This window comes from Tachyglossus aculeatus, chromosome 1 (assembly GCF_015852505.1).
Source record: "Tachyglossus aculeatus isolate mTacAcu1 chromosome 1, mTacAcu1.pri, whole genome shotgun sequence".
In the NCBI taxonomy this organism is placed as follows: Eukaryota; Metazoa; Chordata; class Mammalia; order Monotremata; family Tachyglossidae; genus Tachyglossus; species Tachyglossus aculeatus.
The window spans coordinates 97,020,250-97,033,748 of NC_052066.1; the positions used below are offsets into that span (position 1 = coordinate 97,020,250).

At 46.0% G+C, this 13,499-nt stretch overlaps 1 protein-coding gene across 2 annotated transcripts in view; it reads left to right on the top strand.

Annotated features, from left to right (window-relative positions):
- Positions 1-7,283: 7,283 nt before the first annotated feature.
- Positions 7,284-13,499, top strand: part of PLS1 (plastin 1) — a 142,681-nt gene continuing 136,465 nt past the window's right edge. The window contains exons 1-2 of one of the 2 annotated variants that reach the window (XM_038743245.1): positions 7,310-7,368; positions 12,906-12,977. The gene's annotated coding sequence lies outside the window, so the exon portion shown is untranslated. Of the gene's footprint in view, positions 7,369-12,905; positions 12,978-13,499 lie in introns of both variants that reach the window. The other variant, XM_038743244.1, reaches the window with a different exon arrangement.

A 13,499-nucleotide genomic window follows, 5' to 3' on the forward strand; every position in this document is an offset into this window, starting at 1 on the left:
TGGAGAGGGGGATGAGGGGGAGAGGAAGGAAGGGGCTCAGTCTGGGAAGGCCTCCTGGAGGAGGTGAGCTCTCAGTAGGGCCTTGAAGGGGGGAAGAGAGCGAGTTAAGTGAGTTGCCCAAAGTCACACAGCTGACCAGTGGGGGAGCCGGGATTTGAACCCATGACCTCTGACTCCAAAGCCCGGCCTTGTTCCATTGAACAATTGGCTCAAGACTCCCTGTTCCTCTGCTTCCCCTCTCCTCCCCATCGCCCCGACTCACACCCTTTGCTCTCCCCCCCCCGCCCCACAGCACTTGAGTATATATGTACATATTTATAATCTGTTTTTTTATATTAATGATGTGTATAGATCTATAATTCTATTTAGTTAAAGTGATGCTATTGGTGCCCGTTTACTTGTTTTGATGTCTGTTTCCCCCCTTCTAGACTGTGAACCCACTGTGGGCAGGGATGGTCTCTCTTTGCGGCTGACTTGTACTTTCCATGCACTTAGTACAGTGCTCTGCACACAGTAAGAACTCAGTAAATTCATTCATTCAATCGTATTTATTGAGAGCTTACTGTGTGCAGAGCACTGTACTAAGCGCTTGGGAAGTACAAGTTGGCAACATCTAGAGACGGTCCCTACCCAACAACGGGCTCACAGTCTAGACGGGGGAGACGGACAACCAAACAAAACATATTAACAAAATAAAATAAATAAAATCAATATGGGCAGATAAAATACAGTAATAAATACGTACAAACATATATATATTCATTCATTCAATCGTGTTTATTGAGCACTTACTGTGTGCAGAGCACTATACTGAGCGCTTGGGAAGTACAAGTAAATACGATTGTATGAATGAATAAAGACTCCCACTGCCAGCTGGACATTCATTCATTCATTCAATCGTATTTATTGAGCGCTTACTGTGTGCAGAGCACTGTACCAAGCGCTTGGGAAATGCAAGTTGGCAACATAATAGTAGTTATGGCAACACTGCAGCAGTTGGCAGGGAACATGTCTATTACCTCTTGCTACATTGTACTCTCCCGAGCACCTAGAGAAGCCGCGTGGCTCAGTGGAAAAGAGCATGGGCTTTGGAGTCAGAGGTCATGGGTTCAAATCCCGGCTCTGCCAATTTGGGCAAGTCACTTCACTTCTCTGTGCCTCAGTTCCCTCATCTGTCAAATGGGGATGAAGACTGTGAGCCCACCGTGGGACAACCTGATCACCTTGTAACCTCCCCAGCGCTTAGAACAGTGCTTTGCACATAGTAAGCGCTTAATAAAATGCCATCATCATCAACACTGCTCTGCACACAGTAAGTGCCCAATAAATACGATTGAATGAATGAACAAACACATTCCCTGCCCACAATGAGCTTACAGTCCAGAGGGGGAGACCAACATGAATATTAATAAATAAATAAATTACAGATATGTACGTAAGTGAGTTAATCAGTCAATGTTACTTCTTGAGCACTTACTGTGTGCAGAGCACTAGACCAACTCTTGGGAGAGTAGCAATTCAGTAGAATTGGTGGACACATTTCCTGCCCACAACGAGCTTACAGTGTAGAAACTTTAGTCTTTTAGACTGTGAGCCCACTGTTGGGTAGGGACTGTCTCTCTATGTTGCCAACTTGTGCTCTGCACACAGTAAGCTCTCAATAAATACGATTGATTGATTGATTGATTGATAGAGGGAGAGACACCCGGCAATGTTTCATCAACTTGCCTCTAGGCCAGGAAGTAACATCCTACCTTGGTTCTTTCCACCGTTCACTTCTTTCTTTGAAAACGGGGCCGAGTAGATTCTCTTGTATTTGATGATGATGATGGCATTTGTTAAGCGCTTGCTATGTGCAAAGCACTGTTCTAAGCACCGAAGTTCTAACTACACTAGTCAGCTTCCTCATTGTTTGTTTTCCTCGCTTCCAGCATTTCCCTTAACTCACTCTGCTTCCCTGATCATTTTTCTGAAATATCACCCTGCGCTCATTCCCCCCTCCGCAAAAGCCTTCAGTGGTGATCCATTCCTCCCTGCATCCAATGGAAACTCCTAACTGTTGGCCCTCCAGCGCTTAGAACAGTGCTCCAGCACTTAGAACAGTGCTTTGCACATAGTAAGCGCTTAATAAATGCCATTATTATTATTATTATTAAGGCACTGATCAGCTCTTCCTAATGAACTCCAGCTGACACTCCAGGCGAGAGCTCCCCTCCTCCAGGAGGCCTTCCCAGACTGAGCCCCTTCCTTCCTCTCCCCCTCCTCCCCCTCTCCATCCCCGCATCTTACCTCCTTCCCTTCCCCACAGCACCTGTATATATGTATATATGTTTGTACATATTTATTACTCTATATCTATTCTATTTATTTTATTTTGTTAGTAGGTTTGGTTTTGTTCTCTGTCTCCCGCTTTTAGACTGTGAGCCCACTGTTGGGTAGGGACTGTCTCTATATGTTGCCAACTTGTACTTCCCAAGCACTTAGTACTGTGCTCTGCACACAGTAAGCGCTCAATAAATACAATTGATTGATTGATTGATTGACTGACACTGTTGGCTTTTTTCCAGCTAACCTACACATCATTCTTTTCTCTTCTGCCACCCACCTATTACTTAGGTGTCCTTCCCCCCGTCCTTCCTCACAGCCCTTTCAACCCCAGCACATAATTGGGCAAGTTTTCCCGATCTTCAAAGATCTTCTGAAATCACACCTCCTTCAGGAGGCCTTCCACAATTAATTTCCACCCTCCCCACGTTACATCCCCCCAACAAATACCACTTCAGCACTTCTGTTCCAACCAGCGTGTGCATATATTCCATAATTTCTTAAGCACTAACTTGTGAACATATCCCCCTTTTCTTCTTTCTCCCATCTGTAAATCATTTTCCCGCCTGTCTCCCCCAGTAGAATGGAATCAACATGGCCTAGTGGATAGAGAACGGTCCTGGGAGTCAGAAAGTCATGGGTTCTAATCCCGGCTCCGCCACTTGTCTGCTGTGTGGCCTTGGGCAAGTCGGTTCACTTCTCTGGGCCTCAGTGACCTCATCTGTAAAATGGGGATTAAGACTGTGAGCCCCATGTGGGACAGCATCTCTGTCCAGCCCTATTTGCTTGTATCCACCCCAGTGCTTAGTACAGTGCCGGACACATAGTAAGCGCTTAACAAATACCATTATTATTATTATTACTATTTTTATTATTAAGCTCCTGGTGGGCAGGGATCATGTCTACTAACTATGTTTTGGACTCCTCCAAGTGCTTATTATAGTGCCCCCCCCACTATAATAATAATAATAATGGCATTTATTAAGTGCTTACTATGTGCAAAGCACTGTTCTAAGCACCGGGAAGGTTACAAAGTGATCAGGTTGTCCCACGCGGGGCTCATAGTCTTAATCCCCATTTTACAGATGAGGTAACTGAGACCCAGAGAAGTTAAGTGACTTGCCCAAAGTCACACAGCTGACAAGTGGGGGAGCCGGGATTTGAACCCACAACCTCTGACTCCAAAGCCCGGGCTCTTTCCACTGAGCCACGCTGCTGCACTTAAGCTCCTTGTGGGCAGGGATTGTCTCTCTTTACTGCTGTATCTAAGTGGAGGTGTGCCTTCAATAAAGTTTTGAAATGGGGGAGAGCAATTATCTGTCTGTATATATGTATATATGTTTGTATGTATTTATTACTCTATTTTATTTGTACATATTTATTCTATTTTATTTTGTTAATATGTTCTGTTTTGTTGTCTGTCTCCCCCTTCTAGACTGTGAGCCCGCTGTTGGGTAGGGACCGTCTCTATATGTTGCCGGCTTGTACTTCCCAAGCGCTTAGTCCCGTGCTCTGCACACAGTAAGCGCTCAATAAATACGATTGAATGAATGAATGAATATTGTACTTTCCCAAGAGCTTAGTCCAGTGCTCTGCACACAGTAAGCGCTCAATAAATACGATTGAATGAATGAATGCATATTGTACTTTCCCAAGAGCTTAGTACAGTGCTCTGCACACAGTAAGCGCTCAATAAATACGATTGAATGAATGAATGAATAAGTACTACTGATTATAATAAATACTACTCAATAATTAATTGGAGGTTTTCTATCCACCCCCGACCCCAGGAGCCTTTGGTCGGAAAATCCCCAAAGAGGAAGGCAATCCTCCCCTGACAGTACAACCCTGTAATAGCCAAGTGGAAAGAGCACAGAACTCGGAGTCAGAAAGTCATGGGTTCAAATTCCGGCTCCACCGCTTGTCAGCTGTGTGACTTTGGGCAAGTCACTTAACTTCTCTGGGCCTCAGTTACCTCATCTGTAAAATGGGGATTAAGACTGTGAGCCCCCCGTGGGACAACCTCATCACCTTGCATCTTCCCCAGAGCTTAGAACAGTGTAAAAAGGGGATTAATATTGTGAGTCCCAAATGGGACAACCTGATCACCTTGTATCCTCCCCAGCGCTTAGAACAGTGCTTTGCACATAGTAAGCACTTAACAAATACCAAAATTATTATTATTATTATTATTACGGGTTCTAATCCTGGCTCCGCCACTTGTCTGCTGTGTGACCTTGGGCAAGTCACTTAAATTCTCTGTGCCTCAGTTACTTCATCTGTAAAGTGGGGATTGAGATTATGAGTCGTATATGGGACAGGGGACTGTGTCCAAAACCTAATTGCTTTCAAGACTGTGAACCCATTGTTGGGTAGGGATTGTCTCTATTTCTTGCCAAATTGTACTTGCCAAGCTCATAGTGCAGCAGTGCTCGGCACACAGTGAGTGCTCAATAAATAGGACTGAACGGATGAACTAAACTTCTCTGTGCCTCAGTTCTCCTGTTCTCCCGCCTCCTTAGACTGTGAGCCCCATGCGGGACAGGGATCGTGTCTGACCTCACTCACTAGTACCTATCCCAATGCTCAGAATGGTAATAATAATTATAATAATGGCATTTATTAAGCGCTTACTATGTGCAAAGCACTGTTCTAAGTGCTGGGGAGGTTACAAGGTGATCAGTTTGTCCCCCGGGGGGGCTCACAGTCTTAATCCCCATTTTACAGATGAGGGAACTGAGGCCCAGAAAAGTTAAGTAATAATAATAATAATAATGGCATTTATTAAGCGCTTACTATGTGCAAAGCACTGTTCTAAGTGCTGGGGAGGTTACAAGGTGATCAGGTTGTCCCCCGGGGGGCTCACAGTCTTAATCCTCATTTTACAGATGAGGTAACTGAAGCCCAGATAAGTTAAGTAATAATAATAATGATAATAATAATAATAATAATGGCATTTATTAAGTGCTTACTATGTGCAAAGCACTGTTGTAAGCACTGGGGAGGTTAAAAGGTGATCAGGTTGTCCCTGGGGGGCTCACAGTCTTAATCCTCATTTTACAGATGAGGTAACTGAGGCCCAGAGAAGTTAAGTAATAATAATAATGATGGCATTTATTAAGCGCTTACTATGTGCAAAGCACTGTACTAAGCACTGGGGAGGTTACAAGGTGATCAGGTTGTCCCCCAGGGGGCTCACAGTCTTAATCCCCATTTTACAGATGAGGGAATTGAGGCCCAGAGAAGTGACTTGCCCAAAGTCACACAGCTGACAATTGGCAGAGCCGGGATTTGAACCCATGACCTCTGACTCCACAGCCCGGGCTCTTTCCATTGAGCTACGCTGTAGTAATGGCATTTATTAAGCGCTGACTATGTGCAAAGCACTGTTCTAAGCACTGGGGAGGTTACAAGGTGATCAGGTTGTCCCACTGGGGGCTCACAGTATTAATCACCGTTTTCCAGATGAGGTAACTAAGGCCCAGAGAAGTTAAGTAATAATAATAATAATGGCATTTATTAAGCACTTACTATGTGCAAAGCACTGCTAAGCGCTGGGTAGGTTACAAGGTGATCAGGTTGTCCCCCAGGGGGCTCACAGTCTTAATCCCCATTTTACAGATGAGGGAATTGAGGCCCAGAGAAGTGACTTGCCCAAAGTCACACAGCTGCCAATTGGCGGAGCCGGGATTTGAACCCAGGACCTCTGACTCCGCAGCCCGTGCTCTTTCCATTGAGCCACGCTGTAGTAATGGCATTTATTAAGTGCTTACTATGTGCAAAACACTGTTCTAAGCACTGGGGAGGTTACAGGGTGATCAGGTTGTCCCCCGGGGGGGCTCACAGTCTTAATCCTCATTTTCCAGATGAGGTAACTGAGGCCCAGAGAAGTTGAGTAATAATAATAATAATGATGATGGCATTTATTAAGCACTTACTATGTGCAAAGCACTGTTCTAAGCGCTGGGGGGGTTACAAAGTGATCAGGTTGTCCCCCGGGGGGCTCACAGTCTTAATCCCCATTTTCCAGATGAGGTCAAGGAGGCCCAGAGAAGTGACTTGCCTAAAGTCACACAGCTGACAACTGGCAGAGTCGGGATTTGAACCCATGACCTCTGACTCCACAGCCCAGGCTCTTTCCATTGAGCTACGCTGTAGTAATGGCATTTATTAAGTGCTTACTGTGTGCAAAGCACTGTTCTAAGCCCTGGGGAGGTTACAAGGTGATCAGGCTGTCCCACTGGGGGCTCACAGTCTTAATCCCCATTTTCCAGATGAGGTAACTGAGGCCCAGAGAAATTGAGTAATAATAATAATAATAATAATAATAATAATGGCATTTATTAAGCGCTTACTATGTGCGAAGCACTGTTCTAAGCGCTGGGGAGGTTACAAGGTGATCAGGTTGTCCCCCAGGGGGCTCACAGTCTTAATCTCCATTTTCCAGATGAGGTCACTGAGGCCCAGAGAAGTTGAGTAATAATAATAATAATAATGATGATGGCATTTATTAAGCGCTTACTATGTGCAAAGCACTGTTCTAAGCGCTGGGGAGGTTACAAAGTGATCAGGTTGTCCCCCAGGGGGGCTCACAGTCTTAATCCTCATTTTACAGATGAGGTCAAGGAGGCCCAGAAAAGTGACTTGCTCAAAGTCACACAGCTGACAACTGGCAGAGTCGGGATTTGAACCCAGGACCTCTGACTCCGCAGCCCGTGCTCTTTCCATCGAGCCACGCTGTAGTGTTCGACGCCCGGTGAGGGCTTATCAAATACGGTAATATCTTCCTCAGGCCCCATCCCTCCCTGTCCCTGCCCCGTTTGGGCCTGCTTTCGGACCTTGGCCCTCGCCCCTCCTGTGAGTTAGCGGTGGCAGGGCTAGGTGGAGTCGAAGTGAGTCAGTACAGAGTGGGTTGGGCTTGCTCAGTTGCCAGGGAAGGTGGTGGTTGCCAGTCGGAAGCTTATCCTCCCGAGCAGCACAGAAGCAGGACGGCAGCAGCCGCCGCCGCCACGGAAACTGGAGACGGAGCGGAATCTAGGGCAGGTAGGAGCCACTGGGGAGTCGGAGGAAAGACCTTCACTCAGGGCAAAATTCCCACCCTTCAACCAATCAATCAATCAATCGTATTTATTGAGTGCTTACTATGTGCAGAGCACTGTACTAAGCGCTTGGGAAGTACAAATTGGCAACATACAGAGAAAGTCCCTACCCAACAGTGGGCTCACAGTTCCTCCTGCTTGCGAGCGGGGGCCGAGGGGGGGACTTCTTCCCCAGACAAGGTGGTCTCCACGACAGGTAAACAGAATATCTTACGGGGGCTGTCAAGTTTGCAGGTGGCCTCTTTTAATAATAATAAAATAATAATGATGGCATTTGTTAAGCGCTTACTACGTGCAAAGCACTGCTCTAAGCGCTAGGGTAGAAACAAGGTGATCAAGTTGTCCCCCGTGGGGCTCACAGACTTAATCCCCATTTTACAGATGAGGTAACTGAGGCCCAGAGAAGTGAAGTGACTTGCCCCAAGTCACACAGCTGACAAGTTGGGGAGCCGGGATTTGAACCCATGACCTCTGACTCCAAAGCCCGGGCTCTTTCCACTGAGCCACGCTGCTTCAAAACACTGTTCTAAGCATGGGGTGGCGGGGGGGGGGGGGGGCTACAAGGTGATCAAGTTGTCCCTTGGGGGGCTCACAGTCTTAATCCCCATTTACAGATGAGGGAACTGAAGCACAGAGAAGTTAAGTGGCTTGCCCAAGGTTACACAGCTGACAAGTGGTGGAGCAGGATTCGAACCCATGACCTCTGACTCCCAAGCCCTCTTTCTTTCCACTGAGCCACGCTGCTTCCCTTGCAGCCCTTGCAGCTCTTTTAGACTGGGAGCCCACTGTTGGGTAGGGACTGCCTCTATATGTTGCCAACTTGTACTTCCCAAGCGCTTAGTACAGTGCTCTGCACACAGTAAGCATTCAATAAATAGATTGATTGATTGATTCTGTTCACTCTGGTGGAGTGCGTGTGTGTTTTTATACTGCGTGTGTCTTTTAGACTGTGAGCCCACTGTTGGGTAGGGACTGTCTCTATATGTTGCCAATTTGTACTTCCCAAGCGCTTAGTACAGTGCTCTGCACATAGTAAGCGCTCAATAAATATGATTGATGATGATGTTTGTGTAGGGGCACTTATATCCACATATGTGGCAGCCCTTCCTAAGGTAGGATTGAATTTTAGAGGACAGCGGTGTTAGATTTCTGTTGACTTCTCCCTGTTTATTACTCTATTATTTATTTATTTTACTTGCATATATCTATTCTATTTATTTTATTTTGTTAGTATGTTTGGTTTTGTTCTCCGTCTCCCCCTTTTAGACTGTGAGCCCGCTGTGGGGCAGGGACTGTCTCCACATGTTGCCAACTTGTACTTCCCAAGCGCTTAGTCCAGTGCTCCGCACACAGTAAGCGCTCAATAAATACGATTGATTGATTGATTGTTTGGAGTGTTTTCTCTTTAAAAGCAACTTCAGGTTAGTGCAGGGCAGGGCGACGTTTGGACTTCCTTCCAGCGTTCTCTGACCGGTCATTTGCGGTCAGCCTTCGGTGTGGGTAATCGATGGGGGTGGAATGAAGCCTTAATGGTTGCTTCTATTTCTGGTGCCTTTCAGCCTGGAACGGAGGTTTGGGATGCTGCCTGAGGAAGTGACTATTTTTTCCATAAGTGTCATTCCTGAGAAAGCGTGATCGAATGTGCACTATTTTCCCTTCTCTGCTTTTCCCCGTTGACCCCCGCCGCCCAGGGTTGCGTGTGTCCTTTTAGACTGTGAGCCCACTGTTGGGTAGGGACTGTCTCTATATGTTGCCAACTTGTGCTTCCCAAGCGCTTAGTACAGTGCTCTGCACACAGTAAGCGCTTAATAAATACGATTGATTGATTGATTGTTCGGCCACGGAGGCAGACAGACCAAGAGAGGAGAGTGGCTTCTCTGGCTGGAGCTCACCCCAGCTCTCTCAGGCCACGGAAAACCCCTCTAGTTCCCTGACAGGACTGTGAGCCCACTGTTGGGTAGGGACCGTCTCTATATGTTGCCAACTTGTCCTTCCCAAGCGCTTAGTACAGTGCTCTGCACACAGTAAGCGCTCAATAAATACAATTGAATGAATGACTGAATGGAGTCTCTGTGAGACTTGCAGAGAGCGAGGTTTGGGGCTCGCTTGCTCCCCACAACTTCACCCATCTCACCTCGCAGTAAAGACAAAGAGAAACTGAGGCCTGAAGCACCCATCTCAGTTGGATGATTTGGAAGGAGAATGATCATGCCGGAGTTCCTTATCCACCCTGTGAACAATTAATGATATTCAGGGTGTGGGCCCCAGCCGATAGGACCTGGGAGTGTACTCTAGGAGGGAAAAAAAAAATTCCTAAGGGCAGAAATGCCTCACTTTCCCCTTCTACTGAGTTTTCCTGTCTAAGGGTGAATTCCAGTTTCAGCTCCAGCCCTACGGCAATAGGGAGCAATTTTCAGAGTTTAGTTCCGGACCTTAATCTCCTTCCTATCAGTAAAGAAAGCGAGGAATGTAAGAGTTCATTCAGTCATTCATTCAGTTGTATTTATTGAGCGCTTACTGTGTGCAGAGCACTGTACTGAACGCTTGGGAAGCACAAGTTGGCAATATATAGAGACAGTCCCTTCCCAACAATGGGCTCACATTCTAGAAGGGGTAGACAGACAACAAAACAAAACATATTAACAAAATAAAATAAATAGAATAGTAAATATGTACAAGTAAAATAAATAGAGTAATAAATCTGTACAAATATATACAAGTGCTGTGGGGAGGGGAAGGAGGTAGGGTGGGGGGGATGGGGAGGAGGCGAGGAAAAAGGGGGCTCAGTCTGGGAAGGCCTCCTGGAGGAGGTGAGCTCTCAGTAGGGCTTTGAAGGGAGGAAGAGAGCTAGCTTGGCAGATGTGAGGAGGGAGGGCATTCTGAGTTAAGGGAAGGACGTGGGCCGGGGGTCGACGGCGGGACAGGGGAGAATGAGGCACAGTGAGGAGGTTAGCGGCAGAGGAGTGGAGGGTGCGGGCTGGGCTGGAGAAGGAGGGAAGGGAGGTGAGGTAGGAGGGGACGAGGTGATGGACAGCCTTGAAGCCGAGAGTGAGGAGTTTTTGCTTGATTCGTAGGTTGACAGGCAGCCACTGGAGACTTTTGAGGAGGGGAGTGACATGCCCAGAGTGTTTCTGTACAAAGATAATCCGGACAGCAGAGTGAAGTATAGGCTGAAGTGGGGAGAGACAGGAGGATGGGAGATCAGAGAGGAGGCTGAGGCGGTAATCCAGTAATTATTGTTGTTAATGCCCCATCCCACAAGAGGCTTACAATCTCAAGGGGAGAGAGAGAAGATATTTATCCCCATTTAACAGATGAGAAAACTAAGGCACAGTGAAGACAAGTGACTTGCCCAGTGTCACACAGCAGGCAAATTGGCAGAACCAGGTTTCCTGACTCCAAGCCCCAGGATCTTTCCATTAGACCACACAGGCTCAGTTCAGAGGACGGCTATTCAGTAGGCGCTTAGGAGTCACCGAAATAGAACTGATTTAAAGGAATCACTTTGGGAAAAGATCTGCCTCTGCTCCTGACCGAGCCTGCACAGGACCTTAGCCCGGTTCATGCCCATTGGTACGGCCAGAGATTAATTGGTCAAAGGACTTTGGTGTTGACTGACAAGGTTCATCCTCTCCTTTTCGTTGCTTGTCACTTCTCCAATCTCTTCCTCTTCCTCTCTCCCCACCTTCAAGGTCTTATGAAAAGCACATCTCCAAGAGGCCTTCCCCAACTAAGCCCTCATTTCCTCTTCTCCCACTCCCTTCTGTGTCACCCTTCCATTTGGATTTGCACCCTTTATTCACCTCTCCTTCATCCCCATAGACCTTACGTACATAGCCACCGTTTGTTTATTTATAATAATAATAACGATGGCATTGATTAAGCGCTTACTATGTACAAAGCAACGTTCGAAGCGCTGGGGAGGTTACAAGGTGATCAGGTTGTCCCACGGGGGGCTCACAGTCTTAATCCCCATTTTACAGATGAGGTAACTGAGGCACAGAGAAGTGAAGTGACTTGCCCAAAATCACACAGCTGACAACTGGTGGAGCCGGGATTTGAACCCCTGGCCTCTGACTCCAAAGCCCGTGCTCTTTCCACTGAGCCATGGTGCTTCTCCAATTTATACTGATTGTGTAATTTATTTATTTATACTCATTGGGTACTTTGTGTATACTAAATGCTCATTATAATAATAATAATGATGATGGTATTTGTTTAGCACTTACTAGGTGCCAAGCACTGTTCTAAGCGCTGGGGTAGATACAAGGTAATCAGGTTGTCCCACATAATAATAATAATGATGGCATTTATTAAGCACTTACTATGTGCAAAGCACTGTTCTAAGCACTGGGAAGGTTACAAGGTGATCGGGTTGTCCCAATAATTAACAGAATTAAAGCTAAATGCACATCATTAACAAAATAAATAGAATAGTAAATATCTACAAGTAAAATAGAGTAATAAATACAGGAACTGTTTCCAGCCTTTAGCTTGTATCTATCCCAGCACTTGGAACAGTACTTGTCACATAGTAATCACTTAATGAATACCATTGTTATTATTATTATTATTATTATTAGATGGACTGTGTCCAACTTGAAAAGTCTGTGTCTACCCCAGAGCTTAGACAGTACTTGACACATAGTCTTCATCCCTGTTTTACAGATGAGGTCACTGAGGCCCAGAGAAGTTAAGTGATTTGCCCAAGGTCACACAGCTGACAATTGGCAGAGCTGGGATTCGAACCCACGACCTCTGTCTCCAAAGCCCGTGCTCTTTCCACTGAGCCATGTCACAGTCTCAATCCCCATTTTACAGATGTGGTAGCTGAGGTACAGAGAAGTGAAGTGAGTTTTCCAAGGTCACACAGCAGAAAAGTGGCCCGTGCTGTATCCACTAGGCAACGCTGCTTCTCATGATGAATGAATGAATGAGGAGCCCAGTTACCGAAGCATTGTAACAGTCCACAGGAAACTCATGCCGAAAAGCGGTAGGTGGGATGATTAGTTTCATTCAGACAGACAACAGAACAAAACATATTAACAAAAGAAAATAAATAGAATAAACATGTACAAATAAAATCAATAGAGTAATAAATACGTACAAACATATATATGGGAGGGGAAGGAGGTAAGGCGGTGGGGGGGAGATAGGGAGGGGGAGGAGGGAGAGAGGAAAGAGACCAGCAGACAAGTGAAGCAGTGTGGCTCATTGGAAAGAGCATGGGCTTTGGAGTCAGAGGTCGTGGGTTCAAATCCCGGCTCCACCAATTGTCAGCAGTGTGACTTTGGGCAAGTCACTTCATTTCTCTGTGCCTCAGTTACCTCATCTGTAAAATGGGGATAAAGTCTGTGAGCCCCACGTGGGACAACCTCATCACCTTGTCCCCCTCCCCAGCACTTAGAACAGTGCTTTGCACACAGTAAGTGCTTAATAAATGCCATTATGATTATTATTATTATTATTATTATTATTCAGCTCTAGGCTTCTGTGAAGGCTCAGCTCCAGGGAATCCCTCCACTGATTACCAATGGGACCAATTAAATATGGGTAAGTCATTTCACTGCTCGGGGCCTCACTTACCTCATCTGTAAAATGGGGGTTAAGGCTGTGAGCCCCTTGTGGGATATGGACGTGAGAAGGACCTGGGTTCTAATCTCAGCTCCGCTAATTGTCTGTTGCACGACCTTAGGCAAGTCACTTAACTTCTCTGGGTTATCTCATCTGTAAAATGGGTATTAAGACTGTGATTCATTCATTCAATCATATTTATTGAGCACTTACTTTGTGCAGAGCACTGGACTAAGCGCTTGGGAAGTACAAGTTGGCAACATATAGAGACGGACCCTACCCAACAGTGGGCTCACAGTCTAGAAGGGGGAGACAGACAACAAAACAAAACATGTGGCAGGTGTCAAGTTGTCAGAACAAACAGAATTAAAGCTAAATGCACATCATTAACAAAATAAATAGAATAGTAAATATGTACAAAGAAAATAGAGTAATAAATACAGGAACTGTTTCCAGCCTTTACCTTGTATCTACCCCAGCACTTGGAACAGTACTTGTCAC